This window comes from Corella eumyota, chromosome 6 (genome assembly GCF_963082875.1).
Source record: "Corella eumyota chromosome 6, kaCorEumy4.1, whole genome shotgun sequence".
In the NCBI taxonomy this organism is placed as follows: domain Eukaryota; kingdom Metazoa; phylum Chordata; class Ascidiacea; order Phlebobranchia; family Corellidae; genus Corella; species Corella eumyota.
Window position 1 is genome coordinate 14,334,167 of NC_137495.1, and position 20,565 is coordinate 14,354,731.

Consider the following 20,565-nt stretch of genomic DNA (forward strand, 5'->3'; position numbering starts at 1 on the left):
TTAACAATAATTGCAAACTGTTGTTTTTTATTTACTTTTTTAGTGTGCTTAATAATTAGGAACTTGATAATTCTAATAAATAAGTACAAAATTAACAATAACTGCAAACTGTTGTTTTTTATTTACTTTTTTCAGTGTGCTTAATAATTAGGAACTTGATAATTCTAATAAATAAGTACAAAGTTAACAATAATTGCAAACTGTTGTTTTTTATTTACTTTTTTTAATGTGCTTAATAATTAGGAACTTGATAATTCTAATAAATTAGTACAAAGTTAACAATAATTGCAAACTGTTGTTTTTTATTTACTTTTTTCAGTGTGCTTAATAATTAGGAACTTGATAATTCTAATAAATTAGTACAAAGTTAACAATAATTGCAAACTGTTGTTTTTTATTTACTTTCTTTAATGTGCTTAATAATTAGGAACTTGATAATTCTAATAAATTAGTACAAAATTAACAATAATTGCAAACTGTTGTTTTTTATTTACTTTTTTAGTGTGCTTAATAATTAGGAACTTGATAATTCTAATAAATTAGTACAAAGTTAACAATAATTGCAAACTGTTGTTTTTTATTTACTTTTTTCAGTGTGCTTAATAATTAGGAACTTGATAATTCTAATAAATTAGTACAAAGTTAACAATAATTGCAAACTGTTGTTTTTTATTTACTTTCTTTAATGTGCTTAATAATTAGGAACTTGATAATTCTAATAAATTAGTACAAAATTAACAATAATTGCAAACTGTTGTTTTTTATTTACTTTCTTTAATGTGCTTAATAATTAGGAACTTGATAATTCTAATAAATAAGTACAAAATTAACAATAATTGCAAACTGTTGTTTTTTATTTACTTTCTTTAATGTGCTTAATAATTAGGAACATGATGATTCTAAAAATAAGTATTTTAAAAGGTTAAGAGCAATAATAAATGAATACAAAAATTAGCATTTATAAATAACAACTATATATAAAATGCCACAAAAAACAGGCAATCAAAATAATTTAACCATAATAAGTTAAAAATGTATTTCCATTAAGTTCACAGTATATACATTTTTTTATTTAACTTTAATTCTTTACATATTATTTTATCAAAATTTTATAAAAATTTAATTTTAAAATGTTTTCTAAAAAATCATATAAAAAATAAACATTATTTAGGCTTTATTACTTACCACTGTATATAAATTTAAAAAAAATACTTCAAAGTTTTTAAACTACAATAAAAATATAATTTTAAATCAAGTTTGAAAAAAATTGAAAATCGGAAAAAATTTACTCTTTGTACCACCTAGGGAATTTCGAAACGAAATTTCGAAACAATTTTTTTATTTCGAAACATTATTTATTCTTCGAAACGAAATTTTCGTTTCCCAGCCAATTCAAATGGAGTTACCATGCCCTTTAATCTGGGAAAAATATACGTTACAGTTACAACATTTAAAAACCTAAGCGTGGTAAGATCCGAAACGAGCAACCATCCAATATTTTTGGGCCCTTTATTTTTGCATAGCAAATCGGACTACCGCACGTATTTTGATTTTTTTGGAAATCTAAGCACTCTTTTGGGCGATGATTATACGCAGATGGTTTTTGGGTCGGATGATGAAAAGGCAATGCACAAAGCTGCTCTGCAAGCTTTTAATGGGTGCCACCATGTGTTGTGTAGCAAACATTTAAAGGATAATTTGATCCACTATCTAAAAGATGTGATCGGAGCTAATTCAGGTAGTAGAAAGCAGATATTAGAAATGATTGAGTCTCTAATCTGCTCTCAAGATGAGGTTGAATTTAATGCTAAAAGCATAGAATTTCTGAAACTTTTTAAAGATAAGTTTCCCACTGCCGAAATTTATGTCCGTAGTCGAATTTTGCCGCTGCTTAAACAACATGTGTGGCTTCAAAAAAAAGTTGTCGGAGGGCCTTGGACGAATAACAACTCTGAGTCTATAAATTACGTTTTAAAGGCGAAAGCTCAATGGAAACAAAGCAAACTTCCACAACTAATAAATTTGCTATTCGGTGTAGTACAGACACAATACAGCGAACTCCGAAGTGCTTTGGTGCAAATAGGGCTTTTCGAGCTCACAAATAGATATGATCAATTTAAAATTTCAATTCCAAATTGGGTTTCAAAAAACGATACGCAGAAACAAACAAATTTTGAATCTTTTTTAAAAGCTTTTCATAAAGTGAAAAAGTCAGGAGGAATATTTTCATCTGATGGATCCTTGATAACCCCAAAACCCTCGGCAACAACCAAAAAAGTAGACGGCGTAAATTACGAACAGTGACTACTACAAAAAATGTCAAAAGCATAAAAAAAGAAAACTAAGTAAAGATGCTTGACAAAAACCTAGCTTTTTCAACGTTTTAATATTACTTTACGTTATTTTCCTTCTTTTATTATTTTCCAATAATTGAACACATTTACTATACCATTTTGTTAAATTTATTTATATTGAACTTTATCGAAATTGCACAGGTATTGATATCACGATTTATACTTGTTTTTTTAGAACAGACGGTTTTTATAATAAAACTTTTTTTAAATAAAGTATTTTTAAATAAATTCGTAAATTTTAATTTAAGACAGAATATAGCTACAATGTACATTTTAAACGTTTAATAAATTTTTTCAAATACTGCAGCATAACAATGTTTATTTCGTGCAAACTTGTTTTAAATAGTTTACAGGTGTTAAGATCGTTTGTATTCGATATTTCGACTCTATAGGCCTATCGGAACTGTATTATTGGTGGGTTAATTAATTTGGTTCACTCGATATAATTTGATCCATTCGGTCCATTCGATAACGATTTAATATACATTTGGTCCATTTGATCCATTCGATAACGATTTCATATACATTTGGTCCATTTGATCCATTCGATCCATTCGGTCCATTCGATAATAATTTAATATACATTTGGTCCATTCGATCCATTCGATAACAATTTAAAATACATTTGGTCCATTCGGTCCATTCGATCCATTCGATAACGATTTGATATACATTTGGTCCATTTGATCCATTCGATCCATTCGGTTCATTCAATAACGATTTGATATACATTTGCTCCATTCGCTCCATTCGCTCCATTCGCTCCATTCGCTCCATTCGATCCTGTATAGTTTATAGGTACCGGTTAAAACATTTAAAGGGGAGCCTATGTATCATTGGTATTGTATAACAATCCTAATGTTGTGTTATGGGTTTGGAGAGTTGGGTCATTTTATGATCGGTGTCACCTCAAAGGAAATGGCACAGGACGTTCATTTTGGAGACATGGCTTGTTTGATCTTGGACATAAATGTTGAAAAACTGTCAAACACAAAATGCAGAGATGTGAAGAATTCAACACAGTGAGTAGTTGTTAATTTTGCAGGCTAATATTATTTTATTGGGAATCAAACCAAGAATCTCAGGTCTTACTCAAAGATGTTACAACATGACAGCAGTGGGAACCAAATCCAGCATCTCAGATCTTACTTAAGGATGCTACAACATGCCAGCAGTGGGAATCAAACTAAGAACCTCAGGTCTTACTTAAGGATGCTACAACATGCCAGCAGTGGGAATCAAACCCAGGATTGCAGGTCTTACTCAAAAATGCTACAACATGCTAGTAAAAGGAATCAAACCCAGGATCTCATGTCTTACTTAAGGATGCTACAACATGCCAGCAGTGGGAATCAAACCCAGAATCTCAGGTCTTACCTAATGATGCTACAGCATGCCAGCAGAAGGAATCAAACCCAGGATCTCAGGTCTTACTTAAGGATGCTACAACCATGCCAGCAGAAGGAATCAAACCCAGGATCTCAGGTCTTACTTAAGGATGCTACAACATGCTAACTAACAAAGTAAATTATTAATAATCCTAATTTTTAGATGTAATCTCATGGGATGGAATGGAACGATATATTGTGAATGGAATTACTCAGGCCAGGGAATAGAATACCAAGTTCTTGCTGGTCCAATATTTATTGCCATTTTTACTGTTATGGGAGTTGTAATGGGAATTGTTGGCGATAAATATAACCGGTTGATTACCGACTATTTTTATATTTATTTATCCTCAATGTGGAAAGGTCAACTTCACGACCTAAACATAGAGTAACATCATTTACTCCGACCCAGTATCGAGTTGCCTTCAACAGTTTGGGATATTATAAATTACAATAAGCCGATAATTAAGCTGCTAATTAAGTGCTGGCTCAGCAGGAGTTCATACTGTTTATAGCGCCCTACTAAGGGCGCTACAGCATATGAGTAGTGGGGATAAATTTTTTTATAAACTTTTTTTGAAGTAAAAGAGAGTTAATAGAAAATGTGTTATTGTTAGTAAAATGGTGTTTTTGGGCATATAGTTTTTGGTAAAATGTCAGTAACTCCATTTTCTATGCAAACCTTAAATCTCTTTAAAATTTTTTTTAATTTATTTTGCTTTTCAATATTAAAATTTTGAATTAACTTTTATAAAACTCTTTTTATTTTATGGTTTAGAATCCAGATATTATCTGCAAGTGTTTTCTTTTACTCGGTAATGACTTTTACCACCGGATTTGCCGACACTTATTGGTTGTTAGCTTTGCTGAGAGTTGGCTTTGGGGCAGAGTGAGTTTAAAGTTTGTTTCAGTAAAAAAATATTTAAAAAAAAAAAGTTTTTTGTACCAGTTAATATTTTTAACTTAATTTGTGGGTGAAGCATGGTGTAGTGGTAAGAGCACTTGGCATCACTACATGAGGTTCTTTGTTCAATTCCCACTGCTCTTATGCTAGGGTCTTAAGAAACCTTAATAATATCATATTTTTTTGTTTTGTATGTATAATAAATTCTCTTAAAAACCTAAACCTTTTTTCTCAGAGAGTCGGCCTGTACTCCTATTACCTCAAGTTTGGTGGCCGACATTTTCTCACAGAAAGTTCGAGCTTTTGCGATGAGTTTTTTCAACTTTGGGATTTATTTTGGATATGGTTTGGCATTTGCTTTTGGAAATTATGTGACTGACGCCAACATTCTTGGAATGGTGAAAATTTTTTAAATATTTTTTGAACGACAGTGCGGTGTAGTAGTCAGAACACTTGGCTTTACTATATGAGGACCTGGGTTCGATTCCTACTACTCTCATAACGTAGTAGCCTACCCTATTTTTGAACAATTTATTTTTAGGTTTTTTTATCAAATCAACCCCAAAAAAATTAATTTTATTGTTTTGAATTGATTTTTAACTAATCTTTTGTTAATTTTTTCTTAGAGCTGGCGTTGGTGTTACTTTATAGCTGGAGCTCCAGGCATAATTATGGCGATTATTTTATATTTCTCTGTCAAAGAACCAGAACGTAAAATTATAGAACAAGCTGAAGAGAATAACAAATATGAGACAGACTTTGGTATTTAATATTTTTGATAAAATGTTTAATAAATGAACCCGTTTTCTGTAATTCGATCGATCTCACGACCTAAACATAGAGTTGACTTTGGCAGTTTGGGATATTATTCAATATATTTGTCCGATAATTAATCTGCTGATTAAGTGTTGGCTCAGCAGGTGTTCACACCGTTTATAACACTTACTTAAGGGTGCTACAGCATGAGAGCGGTGGGGATTGAACTCACGACCTTATGTGTGGTGTTGCAACTGTTCTTACCACTACACCATGCTGCCGTTTTCATTATAAAAATTGTATTTTTTAAGTCTGTCGTAAAATTTCTCTTTATTTTGGAGAAATGTTTAAAAGTTATTTGGCCCATTTTGCAAACTATATTTTTAACTAAGCTATTTATAAACCTGGCTATAAATTTTATTGTTTAGAAAAGCAGTCGGTGTTGAAATCAATTTTGACAACTTTCAAATTATTTATCAAATCTCCGACTATCTTATAGTTACTGGTTGGGGCTTCATTCAGACATTCTGGTGAGTTTTATATTTATGAATAAAATCCTTAGTCGGTGCTTCAACATGCCGGTACTGGGAATCAAACTTTAAACCTCGCCCTGCATACTGTAGTGGTCGAATCACTTGGCTTTACTACATGGGGTCTTTGGTTCGATCCCTTCCGCTCTCAATCTGCCACAGGCAATTCGAGACTGGGTTGGAGTAACTGATGTTACTCTATGTTTAAGTCGCGCATTTGACTTTCCCACATCGAGGATAAAGATATATACAAAAAAATAATAATATCCCAAACTGCTAAAGTTAACTCGAGACTGGGTCGGGGTAACAAATATTCATCTATGTTCAGGTCATGAAGTTGACCTTCCCACATCGAGGATAACAAAATCTAAATCAAATTTTAATATTTTCAGCAAGTTTTTGTTGGTCTTACAACAGTCAGTTATATTTTGATCAATATTACCTCGGCATAGAGGTGGGGTTGTGGATGAGTTTAACTTCCATCGTTGGTGGAACGATTGGGATAATCACTGGTGGAATTTTATCCGATTTACTCGCTTCTAAATACGGTAATCTTTATTTTGATCATATTATTAAAAATCCAATTTACTGAATGGACATTTTTCTAAAATAGTTTTCGAAAATGGCATTATCTGAAAATTTCGACATAAATTGAAGGTTGCCTGCATGGTGTAGTAGTCAAAACCCTTGTCTTTACTACATAAGTTCTGTTGTTCGATCCCCACTGCTTCCATGCTGTAGAGCCCTTAAGTAAGGCGCTATAAACGATATTAACTTCTGCTGAGCCAGCACTTAATCAGCAGCTTAATTATTGAGCAATTATAATTTCCCAAACTGTCAACTTGAGACCGGGTCGGGGTAACTGATGTTACTCTATGTTTAGGTTGTGCATTCGACCTTCCCACGTTAAAGATAAATAAGTACAATAAAACAGTTTTTTTTTCAGAGAAGGGATGGGGTGTAAGGGGGTTAATATAAATGTCCCATTATGTGTAAATTGGCAGTGTTATTAATATAACACAAATTTTGTAGATTTGTATTTAGAAATATTTCATTTTTTTGGGGGTTTAATTTTAAATCAAATTTTTTTAGGTGTACGAACAAGATTGTGGGTTTTGGTCGTTAGTCAAGCAATAGCCTGCCCTCTAGCGGCGGGAACGCTTTACTTTTCTCCGCCTTATGCTTTTATTTCGCTCTTTGGAGCTTATTTATTCGGTAAATAGTTTCATATTTTTTTAAGAGTAACAACAGTTACTCCGACCCAGTTTCGAGATGACTTTATTGTAATCAAATTTTATTTAAAACACAGCGGAAATGTGGTTCGGAGTTTTGTTCACTGTTTTGGTTGAGTTCTTTCCTGCCCAGTCACGCACGACAGCGATCGCTATGTTTATTTTTGTGATCAATAATATCGGAGGGAATGCCCCTCTTATAGTACCACCTATGATCAAAATTTTAGGTTTCAGGGAAGCACTGTACATCGTTTACCCAGGATTTTACTTGGCTAGTAAGTTTTTTTTCTGATAATTATTTATCCTCCATGTGGGAATGTCAACTTTATGACCTAAACATGGAGGTATATATGTTACCCTGACCTAGTTTTAAGTTAACTTTGGCAGTTTGGAATATTATAGATTATAATTGTCTGATAATTATGCTGCTGATTAAGTGCTGGCTTAGCAGGAGTTTATATCGTTTATAACGCCTTACTCAATAAAGTTACAGCTCAAGAGCAGTGGGAATGAAACCCAGGACCTCATGCAGCAAAGCCAAGTTTTTTGAATAATATTTTATTGGTTTATATAGTCTGATTTTTAAACCCTTTTTTTAGTTAGTTTTACGAAAACTTTTTTCTAATTTTAGGTTCTTTTTTCTTTTTGTTGACCCAAATTTCTCTTCTGCGTGGTTCACCTCACATGAGCATTGAAGCGAATAATTGTGAAGAAAGTGAAGCGATAGTTAATAAAACGAAACTTTAAATTAAAAAAAAAAGATTTTAAATTATTTTAAACATTTATAAATTTAAAAAATTTTATCATGACAATATTTTAATTTTATTAAATATTTATTAGTGAAATTTTTTTATATTTTTTTGCCAAAATTTTTTTAAAGTTATTTTTAATATTATACTAGTGAGTTATTTTAGTTCCTAAATTATTTGTTGCCATTCTTGCTGTTTTTTTTTTCTAATTTATATCAACTAAACCGAAATTTAAATAATGTTAATTTTACAGTTTTTATTACTTTTAAGATTTTGTATTCCCTTACTTTATAGTTACTCCATATTTTATGAGAAATTATTATTGTTTTATATTTCTGAAAGTAATATATTTTGTTTTTGTTACTTCTTTTAAAATTTTAGACAACTATAAAATTGATTTTATCTATTTTTTAAGATTATTTTTCGAAAATGCAAATTATTAATAGTGATGTGCCGATCAAAATGGTGATCGTAAATCGTCGATTTTTGAAGGTATTTTGCGATCACCCGATCAAGGTCGAAAATCGGCAGATCGGTAATTACGTCACATTTAATTTTACGCCACAAATAAACACTTTACATGCCCTTACCACATAGATTTCCATAAACTTTTACAGCGCTTTATTTCCGCGCTGATAAAATTGTTTTTAGTTCTTGTAAATTATACTGAATATTACGGTTAAATATTTAAACAAACTTTTGAATAAGTAGAAATGTTTAACATACAGGGTCAATTTTTTTGTAGTGAGTAGCATTCGTGTAAGATCTGAAAGTTAATAAATAATTATAAACATGTGAACAACATGTTTATTATATTGACTTTAGTTCAAGGTCTGCAAAATGTTGCAATTCAGTAAACACAAATTTACTGAGAATTTCGCAAACAATGCGTAAATATTTTGCAGAATTTCTGCAATCACAGCTGATATTGACCTTATAAAAACATCAAGTGTTATAAATAACCTCCTGTTATGCAGCCATCAATATTTGTCCTAGCTGATACTAACGATTTTTATTTATCGATATTATAAATGATTAACCAAGTTCAACAACCTTATAGCATATTCGCTTACAATTTAATTAAATATTCGTCATCAGGTTTTGCGTCATATTTAACTGACGCCACCATGTTGAAAATACTCAGTTTAATGTAAACTACCAAGTTGTTTGGTATTGGATAACTAACTGCTTTAAAATGTAATAAAATTAACTTAAAATTTCGTTGTTTAAAAGTTGCTTTGGTTTTTAAATTATTTACATTTTGTTGCTTTTAATTTTAGTTCGATGTCCTAGCAACAGGACAATTTTTTTTTTTGGGGGTGGGGGGGTTTAATTAATTTAAAAAAATTATAATTATTGGTAATTATTAAACATTTGGCAGCGTGGTGTAGTGGTAAGAACATTTGCTACACCACCAGGAGGTCGTGGGTTCAATCCCCACTGCTCTTATGCTGTAGCGCCCTCGAGTAAAGTGCTATAAACGGTATAAACTCCTGCTGAGTCAGCACTTAATCAGCAGCATAATTATCGGGCAATTATAATCTCTATATTATCCCAAACTGCTTAATGCAACTGGAGACAGGGTAACTCTATGTTTAGTTCGCGCAATCGACCTTCCCACATCGAGGATAAAGATATATTCAAAAAAAACTTGTGACTAATTCTCCTTAATTTAAAGATTGCCTTTTTCTACCTGTTTCAAATCAGCATTTATAAACGAGTGTTCTTTTGCTGGGATCGCATTTTGATTGCTAGGCTAAGGTATATATAGAATAACTTTACAAAAAAATACCAGAATTTATAAACAAAACTTATTTTTAAACAGTGAGGCTCAGGGTCGCACATTTTAATTTTATTTTAACGTAAGGTTGTTGTCAGATTATATTTTATTTTTGAGGTGTAGATAACAGAGGTGGCTCATGGGCTATATAACTAGAAAGGAGGAATAATTTTAAAAAATCGCAGCACCGCGAGATGAATCTGGCAAAATTTTTGATTAGTTGACTGCAGTTTATATCTTGAATAATGTAGAATCTAATAAACTATTACTATGGCTTAAACAATTATTAAACACACTTTATTAAAACAAAAATGCGACACAAACTATATGATACGAAACACAAACTACAAAGTATTTAATTAACAAATTAAGTATAAAAGCGAAAGTCTAATTGTATGTTAAACCTTACTTCGGCCTTACTTTTTTATGAGTTTTTACGTCCAGCTAACTGACCAAAAAGGTAACCAGACACTTCAGCCCGAAGATTTTTTTTAGAACAGCGGGGATTTTGCATTTTAATTACCGCGAAAAATTTTATTTTCGCGTATTCTTATACAGTTTTTTAGACAGTATTTGAAATAAAATAAGCAGTAAATTAATAGTTTTTTTAAAGAATAATGTGCAAGAACATGTTATCTTTCTTTTCCCGTGTCAATTTATTTTTTAATTTTACAAACTAAAACCTATAAAAAAATAATTTGAAAGCGCGCGCTTTTAGGTGACGCAAGACGATGCATTATGATATCACGTATTTTGCGAAATAGGGCCGTATTTCTAAACAATATTTGAAGAAAAAGCATTAATTTATCATTTTTTACACTGAAGAATGTGCATAAATATGTTATTAGTTATTGCCCGTGTTAATGTATATAAATTTATACATTAAAACACAAAGAATAAAACGTTTAAAGAGTTCCCAAAAGATTTGTCCTGCAAAAAACGGCGGGGAGTCGGCGATTTTCTTGTCTAACTTCTTGATGATCCCTTTCGGTCAGAGTCCTCTCTTTGCGTTCTCATTAACGAACCACGTCGCCAATCGTGAAATTCCTCATCGGCTGAAGCCATTTTTGTCGCAATTGTAACGAAGGCAAATACCCCTTTGTCAATCGCTCCCAAAATTGATCAGCAAGAAGTAGAACTTCCAAGATTGTCTGTAACTGTCTTCCTTGACAAACGTGTCTGGAGGCAGGTCGTTGTCCATTGTTCAGCAATATACTTGGCGTCAATGCCAATTCATCCTTGCAGTCGTCGCTGAGTGGCACCAGAGGTCTGCTGTTTAAAATTCGTTCCACCTCAGCCATCAATGGCGGACAAGACATGAATTGTTCCCGAATGCCCATGCCATGATACTTTGTTACAATGAGCTCAGTTACAACCTAGTTAGATGGAAGAATCATCGGATGTTTGGTGATTAGAGGGACGGTTGAATTACATAGCCTGCCACCAACGTACATATTGCCTTTGACTAAAACCGGGCTTCAATTCTTTCAGCGATAAAACTAAATACAACCATAATCAATATTAAGGTTTAAAACATCTGGGTATACTAATGTTATCTCAATTAACAAGAGTGTTAAGCCAATTATTCCAAGTGTTAATATGTAGTTCTGGAACCAGATCGTAAAAGCACTTCCACGAGGCTGTTAGTAAAGTCCCTGTAATAAAACGTCATTTAAAGAAACAACGCAGTGTTTTGCAGCACAATAAAACACTATAATGTACTTAGGGCCCGTACAATAGTGTGGTATATACCACGTTATATCGTTTACACAATTCCTATTAGCCTATACAGTCACATGTCCTTATTTTACATATTCATCGATTTCTTTCCTATATTGGCTAAAAGTTTCAGGGTTAGCAATAAAATTCTTTTTCAAAGTTTGCAGCCTTTGAAGTGCCATTTTTCTGTTTTTTAGCAGATAAACATCTGAAATTTCGTTGCATGATGTCGATACTTGTTCAGGCTCATGCATAAAGTTAACATTAGTTCGTTGGGAGGATTTTCTTGGGTTATGGTCTGAGCCAAACAACGTCCAATCCAACGCCGTATGCGGGCTGAAAGGCTGGCACTTCTTGCCGTAACGCCATTCAGAAACCCTGAATGCATCGTGAACATTGTTTCCAGGAAGTAGCTCCACTGATTTTGTTTTAAGTTCAGAAAACTTCAGGTCACGCAGATGCGGATACATGTTTGCCACTTTCTTAGTTGTAATGCTGTTACCTATATTGACAATATGATCAAGTACCAAAAGCTTGTCGACAATAAACGATTCGGTTTGACCTCCTTTACATACAGTGAGTCAACTCGGCTCCCATGACTAGTTACTTAATTTGCTGTATAAAGCTCGGTGTGTTCTTTTGTCTCCTCCCAATTTCTTTGCAAGGCTTGCAGTACAAATACTTGTATCTGAACCGTCATCCAGAAAAGCGTTCACAAAATTACTTTGATTGTTACCCCACACTTTAACTGGCACAATCTTGAAACGTTTCACATTTTTAACGCTGTTATGGGAAACCTCGTTGCATGCCACAATAGCTGACTCGCTTTGCGGCTCCGATAGCGGGCTTTGTCGTCACTTTAGTAGATTATGACATCACAATTTAACTATAGCGTGCTTTGTCGTCACTTTAGTAGATTATGACATCACAATTAAACTATAGCGTCAAATCTTGTTAGACAACAATTCGAATAAGTATTTTAATGCAGCGTTGCTATTATTGTTACGTCATAGTGTCGCCATATCTCGTTTAAAAAGTTTTTTTTTAATTTTAAATAACAACCGATTTAAAATTAATTAAGATATATTTTTGATGCGTTTTGGTACCTGCGTGTTTTGATATAAAAATGTCGGAACAGACGGAAAGTTATTTTCAATTATTTGCGATAAATATTAATAACAAAAGTATAACTAACTTGTTAAATGAGTTTAGAATAAATCAATTGTAACTTAAAACTTTCCGAAATGAGTTTGAAAATTTTTATGTTTTTGTGCTTCTGGTTATGCTTAGCTGCATCCCAAAACAACCAAGTTTGTTTTAGTGCATGTCCCACTGCATCTGCTCATGAACCTTCTGAAACTAAACAAGGTAGACCAGGAAAGCTTGGCCCAGCTGGGGAGAAAGGTGAAAAAGGTTTCAGGGGTAAAATTGGGGCAATTGGGGGTCCTGGCGTTAGAGGTGAGCAAGGTTTCATGGGTGAAATTGGCCCCATAGGTCCTAAGGGTGAAATTGGGGCAGTTGGGAGCGCTGGCGTTAGAGGTGAACAAGGTTTCAGGGGTGAAATTGGCCCCATAGGTCCCAAGGGTGAAATTGGGGCAATTGGGGGTCCTGGCGTTAAAGGTGAACAAGGTTTCAGGGGTGAAATTGGCCCCAAAGGGTCAGTTGGGGCTACTGGCGAGTGTTCTTGCGATGGGGAGGTCGTGTCGGAGATAGAAAAAATTCTCCCCCAAATAAAAGGTATTTTGGTTACTTTACATTTGTTAAATAATGATAATATCATCGGCTTACTGGTAGAACCTCAAAACTTAAATAAAAACAATCTTAAGAAAATTAAATAGCTTTTTGAATCTTGCAAGTATATTTTGTATGGTTTATTAACAATGTTACTTATATAAACAAGTATACTTAATATAGTGGCATTTTTAAAAGGCTAAAACTTAATTGTAAAATTAATTTTATCATAGATATTTATTTATTATATTAACAAACGATATTAAGTTATAATGTCAGTTTTAATTAAATAAACTTTTAATTTAAATAACTTAAAATGTCTTATGGAATCTGTGCCCAAGAAAACGCAGCTTTTAAAATTTGTATTTTTTAACATCTGCTGAAATTTCTTCTGTTTATAAATTAAAATTTTCGGTGTTTTTTTAAATCGCAACCAGTTTTAATTAAATAACATTCGTATGTTAACAAAACTTTAACCACTCGATCTTTTTACTTAAAATACAAGGTTATTTAAAGTTCAAAAATCAAATGATAAATTAATAAAAAGATATTTTTTAATTACAAACTAAATCATTTTTTAAATGCCGCTAAATTTATATTTGTTGTCAATTTTTGAGTTACGATGTTCTAACAGTAAGCAGACAATATAACAATTTATAAACATTTTGTAATAATTAATTTTACAATTTAAATATCTAAGAGTTAAGCTAAATCATGCCAACTTATAAGATTAATTCTTAATAAACCTAAATATTTATAGTTAGTGTATGTGGACTTGGGTTAAAAGATGGAAGAATACCGGATAGTGACATCACAGCTAGTTCTTATTATGCCTATCATGGCAGCAGCAGGTACTCACCACATAAAGCTAGGTTGGATGCTCATACCTGGGGTTGGAATCCTAAACAAGGTGAGTTGTTGGAATTATTTTCTATCTTATAATAAAGTTTCACAACTTTTGTAATTAGTGGAAAATAAACATTAACATTGTTTTATTTTAATTAATAGGCAGGGTTGGGGAATGGATCCAAATTGACCTCAAGAGATCAACTCAAGTGACAGGAGTTGTGACACAAGGAAGTTACCAATATTCTTATTGGGTGACCAGCTATAAGATATCTTATGGGTCCAGTACATCAGATATGCAGTTCATCCAAAATAATGGAAATGATCTGGTAAGCTTAAATTTAAAACGAAAATTTATTTTGTTTAACTTATTAAAGTTTAGAAACAGTTTTTAATTAATTGGTGTTAATTAATTTAAAAAAACTTATTTTATTAAAAATGTTTTAATTAAAATCACCAAAACTTGTTTTTAAAAGTTGTGTGTTGTTTACAAGCTAGATGATAATAACCAAGCAAATCATTGTTTAAACAATCCCCATTCTAATTGTTTTGTGACGTCATAGCTTGTTACAAAACTTAATTATGCGTCGTTTGTAACAATAAAGGGTCTGCGACAGTTTTGAATTTTTTATTAATCCAAAGTTTTGTAATTTTAAAAATTGACATTGCAAAAATCCCGCGAACCGGTGTGAAAATAATTATGTGAGCTTTTCTTATGTTTGTACTCGGTCTTTAGTCGTTGTTTGACTGGAAAAACGTTTTTTTATTAAAACATGTCCAATATAGCAATATTGATGTTTTTTTAAATTCTACAGGTTCTAAGGCTAAACTGGATCACAATTTTTTACCGATTTTGTATTTCAGTTTTATTATTTTCCAGTGCTGACTTTCTTTTACATTTTCAGCCCCAAATGGGGTTTACTACTTGTTGAAAGACATTTTTATGTTTTTCCAAGTAGTAAATAAGTTTCGGTTTATAATTTAACGCAAGTTATAATCTACTGTTTTCTTAAGGCCGAACGTAGCTACTTTGGTCCCAGCGTACGAAGTAGCTTGGAGAGTAGTTTATAGTACCTAACTTACTTAAAAACAGCATTCTTTTTAGCCTTAGTGTTAATTAAAAACAGTTTTTTTAAAGTGCAGGCTACATTTGATTTTGTGATTGTGATTTATGTCCATAAAACTGTTTTTTTTATAAGACATGGAACGTATTTATATCACGTTGCTATGGACGCTGTTCTAGCTCCCTAAAAACAGTGTCAACACGAATGCTTAAGCTCAAATTATGCACAACTTAAATATAAAGTCGATAACTTAAATTTAAGCATCGTCGAACATTTTTTTATTTAAAATAGCAAAAATCCGTAACTTTTGGGCAGGAAATAAGCCATTTAGATTGTAATCAGGGGCTGTCAAACACGTCACAATGCCCTTTATAAACATTTTAATTTTGCATGTTGCAGTTCCTTTAAGTTAAATGTAAAGCGATGAACAACGCGCGATTATTAAAGTTATAAAATTTAAATAATTAATATCTTAAACCTGAATATTATTACGTTAAATATTATATTAAATCTTTTAAAGGCTTTTGTTGGTAATGAAGATAGAAATGGTTACAAGTTCAACAACTTTCCTCAACCTATAAGTGCTCGCTATGTTCGATTGTATCCACAAACCTGGCATGATTATCCCGCTCTTCGCATGGAGCTTTTATCTTGCTAGTAATCACATATTTCTTTCGGTTAATTATTTTAATTCCTAGTTGTTAATTAAAATTCTTTAGTTATGTAATATATTAAAACTTGTAAACTAATTTATTGTATAATTTTGAACAAATAATCCGTGTTATTATATTTAAATTATACAAAATTCTGTAAATGTACTAAAATGTTAAGGCTGTAATAGTTGAGTTTATTAAATGTGTAAATAAACATAATGTAACAAAGTCTATAGTAGTATTGTTTAAATTTTCTATTTTTAAGTGAACAGTTACTGCGATGTCAAATCGTAGGTCTAATATAAAGACTGTAATCAAAGATAGTGAAAGTAAAGCAATGTGTAATAAATGCAAATTAGTTATTTCAAGTGGCTGTCCAGGCAACAAAAGAAGTTATAATACTAAAAATTTGCAGCCATTTTTATTGACGAAAGGTTTTAAATGACGAAGGTTTTAGAGATCTTATGAAAGTTCTAGAGCCCAGGTTTAAAATACCATCCCGCACAATACTACCTGCTCTTAAAACAGAGGTGTGGGAAGGATTAGAAGACGAGGTTGAACAAAAAGTAAGTGCTGTTACGATTACTACTGATTTGCGGACGGACCAACAAGCAAACAATTAGCTACATCGATGTAACTGGGTCAAACAAAGAAGGTATTGGCCCTATTAATGCCACAATTGTAACTTATTTTGGATAAATCCACATAAGCTAACTTTTAATTTTATAAACAAACAGTTTTTGATGTTGATTTGAAATGGAATTGTTATTTATTTGCTGACAAGCTTTGGCGTATTTTTCCTCCCTATTTAAATAATAAGTTTCAATGCTTTTAACTATAACTTGTTTATCGAATTTGCGGGTTATTTAACAACTCTTTTCACATGGGAACTCTAACCTCGTTTCTCTAGTATTGAATTATTTTTTCAACGATTCATTTCTGCTTTTTATTAAATGCAAATGTTCGTTTTAAACAGTTAGGCAATTCCGTTCTGCTGAACGGACGCCACTTAATAAACATGGATTTAGACATTACTGAAATTCTGAGTTTATTTCCGTAAGAATTAGCCAGAATTTTATATTCATGTAAACAACCAACAACTAAAAACAGTTTGTAATTAATAAAATTCGCTTCATATTCTTGCATGATTCCCACTGCTAGCATGTTTTAGGATCTTTAAGTAAGAACCTGAGGTCCTAAGTTTAATTCCCACTGATGGCATGTTGTAGCATCTTTAAGTAAGAACCTGAGGTCCTTAGTTTGATTCCCACTGATGGCATGTTGTAGGATCTTTAAGTAAAAACCTGAGGTCCTTAGTTTGATTCTCACTGATGGCATGTTGTAGGATCTTTAAGTAAGAACTTTAGGTCCTTAGTTTAATTCCCACTGATGGCATGTTGTAGCATCTTTAAGTAAGAACCTGAGGTCATTAGTTTGATTCCCACTGATGGCATGTTATAGTATCTTTAAGTAAGAACCTGAGGTCATTAGTTTGATTCCCACTGATGGCATGTTGTAGCATCTTTATTATTAGCCTTATAGTGTGCATCATTATGAAAAAAGAACTCATGTCCTGAGTTAACTTTTTAATAACCTTTTACTAAAATCTTGTGCCTTGAAATGCTATTTTAAGAAAATCTCATGCTCTAAATATGTTATATATTTTTCCTATATTTAGGTAAAAAGTCGTTTTTTTCATTTTTAAAGAGTATGGGCAGATACTTTTCAAGGGAAGATTAGGGTAAGGTTTAAAAATTCCGCTTTTCCGCATTTTATAAACCGGACGAACGACGCAAGCTTTCAATTTTCAACATGTCACAATTTTCACCCAAAACATTTTTTATTTACAAAAATCAAAAAAATTGTCGTTTAAAATAAATTTTTGCTTATGCTAAGCCAACACATATACAAAGCGTAAACTTGGACTTTTACAAAGGACCACAAATAGCTTTATTTTAGGCTTAACCTAGGCTCAAGATTTCGATGTTCAACTAACAGTTAGGGAAGTGTAAATGGGAGACCTCCCAGCGACAATGGGAGGCCAACCACTTCTTCGTACGTGGATATTCGTTGGTTTTATAAGCGCATCTGATTAGCTTGTAGTGCCTTTAGGCCGATGGCTTTGATCGACTGTTCGCTTTTTTGAATATCGGATCACCTACGCTATGGCAGGAACTGTTTTCCCCTAAATTGGCATAGTTTTAAAGTTTTAGTCCGTTTAGGTAGTTAGGTCGCTTGCTGGGTTTTTTGGTAGATGTCTTGCGCTTTAGTCTTATTAGTTAGGTTGCTTGCTAGTTTTTTTGGTAGATGTCTTGCGCTTCAGTCTTAGTAGTTAGGTCGCTTGCTAGTTTTTTTGGTAGATGTGTTGCGCTTCAGTCTTAGTAGTTAGGTCGCTTGCTGTTTTTTTTGGTAGATGTCTTGCGCTTTAGTCTTATTAGTTAGGTTGCTTGCTAGGTTTTTTGGTAGATGTCTTGCGCTTCAATCTTAGTAGTTAGGTTGCTTGCTAGGTTTTTTGGTAGATGTGTTGCGCTTCAGTCTCAGTAGTTAGGTTGCTTGCGAGATTTTTTGGTAGATGTCTTGCGCTTTAGTCTTAGTAGTTAGGTTGCTTGCTAGTTTTTTTGGTAGATGTCTTGCGCTTTAGTCTTAGTAGTTAGGTCGCTTGCTAGTTTTTTTGGTAGATGTCTTGCGCTTTAGTCTTAGTAGTTAGGTCGCTTGCTAGTTTTTTTGGTAGATGTGTTGCGCTTCAGTCTCAGTAGTTAGGTTGCTTGCGAGATTTTTTGGTAGATGTGTTGCGCTTTAGTCTTATTAGTTAGGTTGCTTGCGAGATTTTTTGGTAGATGTGTTGCGCTTTAGTCTTATTAGTTAGGTCGCTTGCTAGGTTTTTTGGTAGAAGTCTTGCGCTTCAGTCTTAGTAGTTAGGTTGCTTGCTGGGTTTTTTGGTAGATGTCTTGCGCTTTAGTCTTATTAGTTAGGTCGCTTGCTAGGTTTTTTGGTAGAAGTCTTGCGCTTCAGTCTTAGTAGTTAGGTTGCTTGCTGGGTTTTTTGGTAGATGTCTTGCGCTTTAGTCTTATTAGTTAGGTCGCTTGCTGGGTTTTTTGGTAGATGTCTTGCGCTTTAGTCTTATTAGTTAGGTCGCTTGCTAGGTTTTTTGGTAGAAGTCTTGCGCTTCAGTCTTAGTAGTTAGGTCGCTTGCTAGTTTTTTTGGTAGATGTGTTGCGCTTCAGTCTAAGTAGTTAGGTCACTTGTTAGGATTTTTGGTAGATGTCTTGCACTACAGTCTTAGTAGTTGGTTCGCTTGCTAGGTTTTTAGGTAGATGTCTTGCGCTTTAGTCTTATTAGTTAGGTCGCTTGCTAGTTTTTTGGTAGATGTGTTGCGCTTCAGTCTAAGTAGTTAGGTCACTTGTTAGGATTTTTGGTAGATGTCTTGCACTACAGTCTTAGTAGTTAGGTCGCTTGCTGGGTTTTTTGGTAGATGTCTTGCGCTTTAGTCTTATTAGTTAGGTCGCTTGCTGGGTTTTTTGGTAGATGTCTTGCGCTTTAGACTTATTAGTTAGGTCGCTTGCTAGGTTTTTTGGTAGAAGTCTTGCGCTTCAGTCTTAGTAGTTAGGTCGCTTGCTAGTTTTTTTGGTAGATGTGTTGCGCTTTAGTCTTAGTAGTTAGGTCACTTGTTAGGATTTTTGGTAGATGTCTTGCACTACAATCTTAGTAGTTGGTTCGCTTGCTAGGTTTTTAGGTAGATGTCTTGCACTTTAGTCTTAGTAGTTAGGTCGTTCGCTAGGTTTTGAGGTAGATGTCTTGCGTTTTAGTCTTAGTAGTTAGGTCGCTTGGTAGTTTTTGAGGTAGATATCTTGGGCTTGTTTGTTTGTGATAAAAATGGTAAAACATCGTTTTTTGTACAGTTTCTAATTCATGTTTATTTGGTAAAATGTTTTTAGTTAAATTATGTTAAGGCAGCCTGGTTTAGTAGTCAGAACACTTGGCTTTTCTATACGAGGTCCTAGACTTAATTCCCACTGCTCTTATGCAGTAGCGTCCTTGAGTAAGGTGCTATAAACGATATAAACTCTTGCTAAGTCATTATTTATAAAGCAGTTTAATTATTGTGCAATTATAATCAATAATACTCTAACATGCTATAGGCAACTTAGGACTGGGTCAAGGTAACAGTAGTTGCCCAGTTGTTACTCTATATTTAGGTCTTGAAGTCGACTTTCTTGCAATAAACATTTAAAAAGTGGTGACATTTTTCGTACGCCGCATATGAGTAACTACTTCAACTTTTTGTTGACATCGCGTTGAGGAAATGTGATTTTGTAAACAGACCAAAAACAAATGTTTTTAGATTAATTGAGCAAATTATAAAGTAAAAACAAAGAAATGTTAAGATATATTTATGTTAAAGAAATCAGAAAAGTTATGGTCTGGCAATATTTGCCAAAATTGTTTGCGTTAGCTGATATATTCTGGATAAAATTTTAAGTTAATTTTAGGCATAAATTAAATCTTTTTTGCTGAATATGATTTTTATTATTTTATTAATATTTAAACGATTAACGAACAATTTTTTTTGATCAAATTTAAAAATTATATATACTGTAATAATGGCAGCATGGTGTAGTGGTCAGAACACTTGGCTTCACTACATGAGGTCCTGGGTTCGATTCTCATTGCTTCCATGCTGTAGCGCTCTTAAGTAAGGCACTATAAACCGTATGAACTTCTGCTGAGCCAGCACTTAATCAGCAGCTTTTTTTAAGTTGGTAAGTCGACCTTTCCATATCGCTAATTAATAAATGTAAAAATATATTTTAACAGAATTTAAATTTAGTTTACTTTAACATTAGGAAAACAATTTCAAA

The 20,565-nt window shown here is 32.8% G+C and overlaps 1 pseudogene; it reads left to right on the forward strand.

Annotated features, from left to right (window-relative positions):
• The first annotated feature begins 3,212 nt into the window (after positions 1–3,212).
• LOC145755928 (MFS-type efflux pump MSMEG_3705-like) lies at positions 3,213–7,911 on the forward strand (annotated as a pseudogene).
• Positions 7,912–20,565: the final 12,654 nt, after the last annotated feature.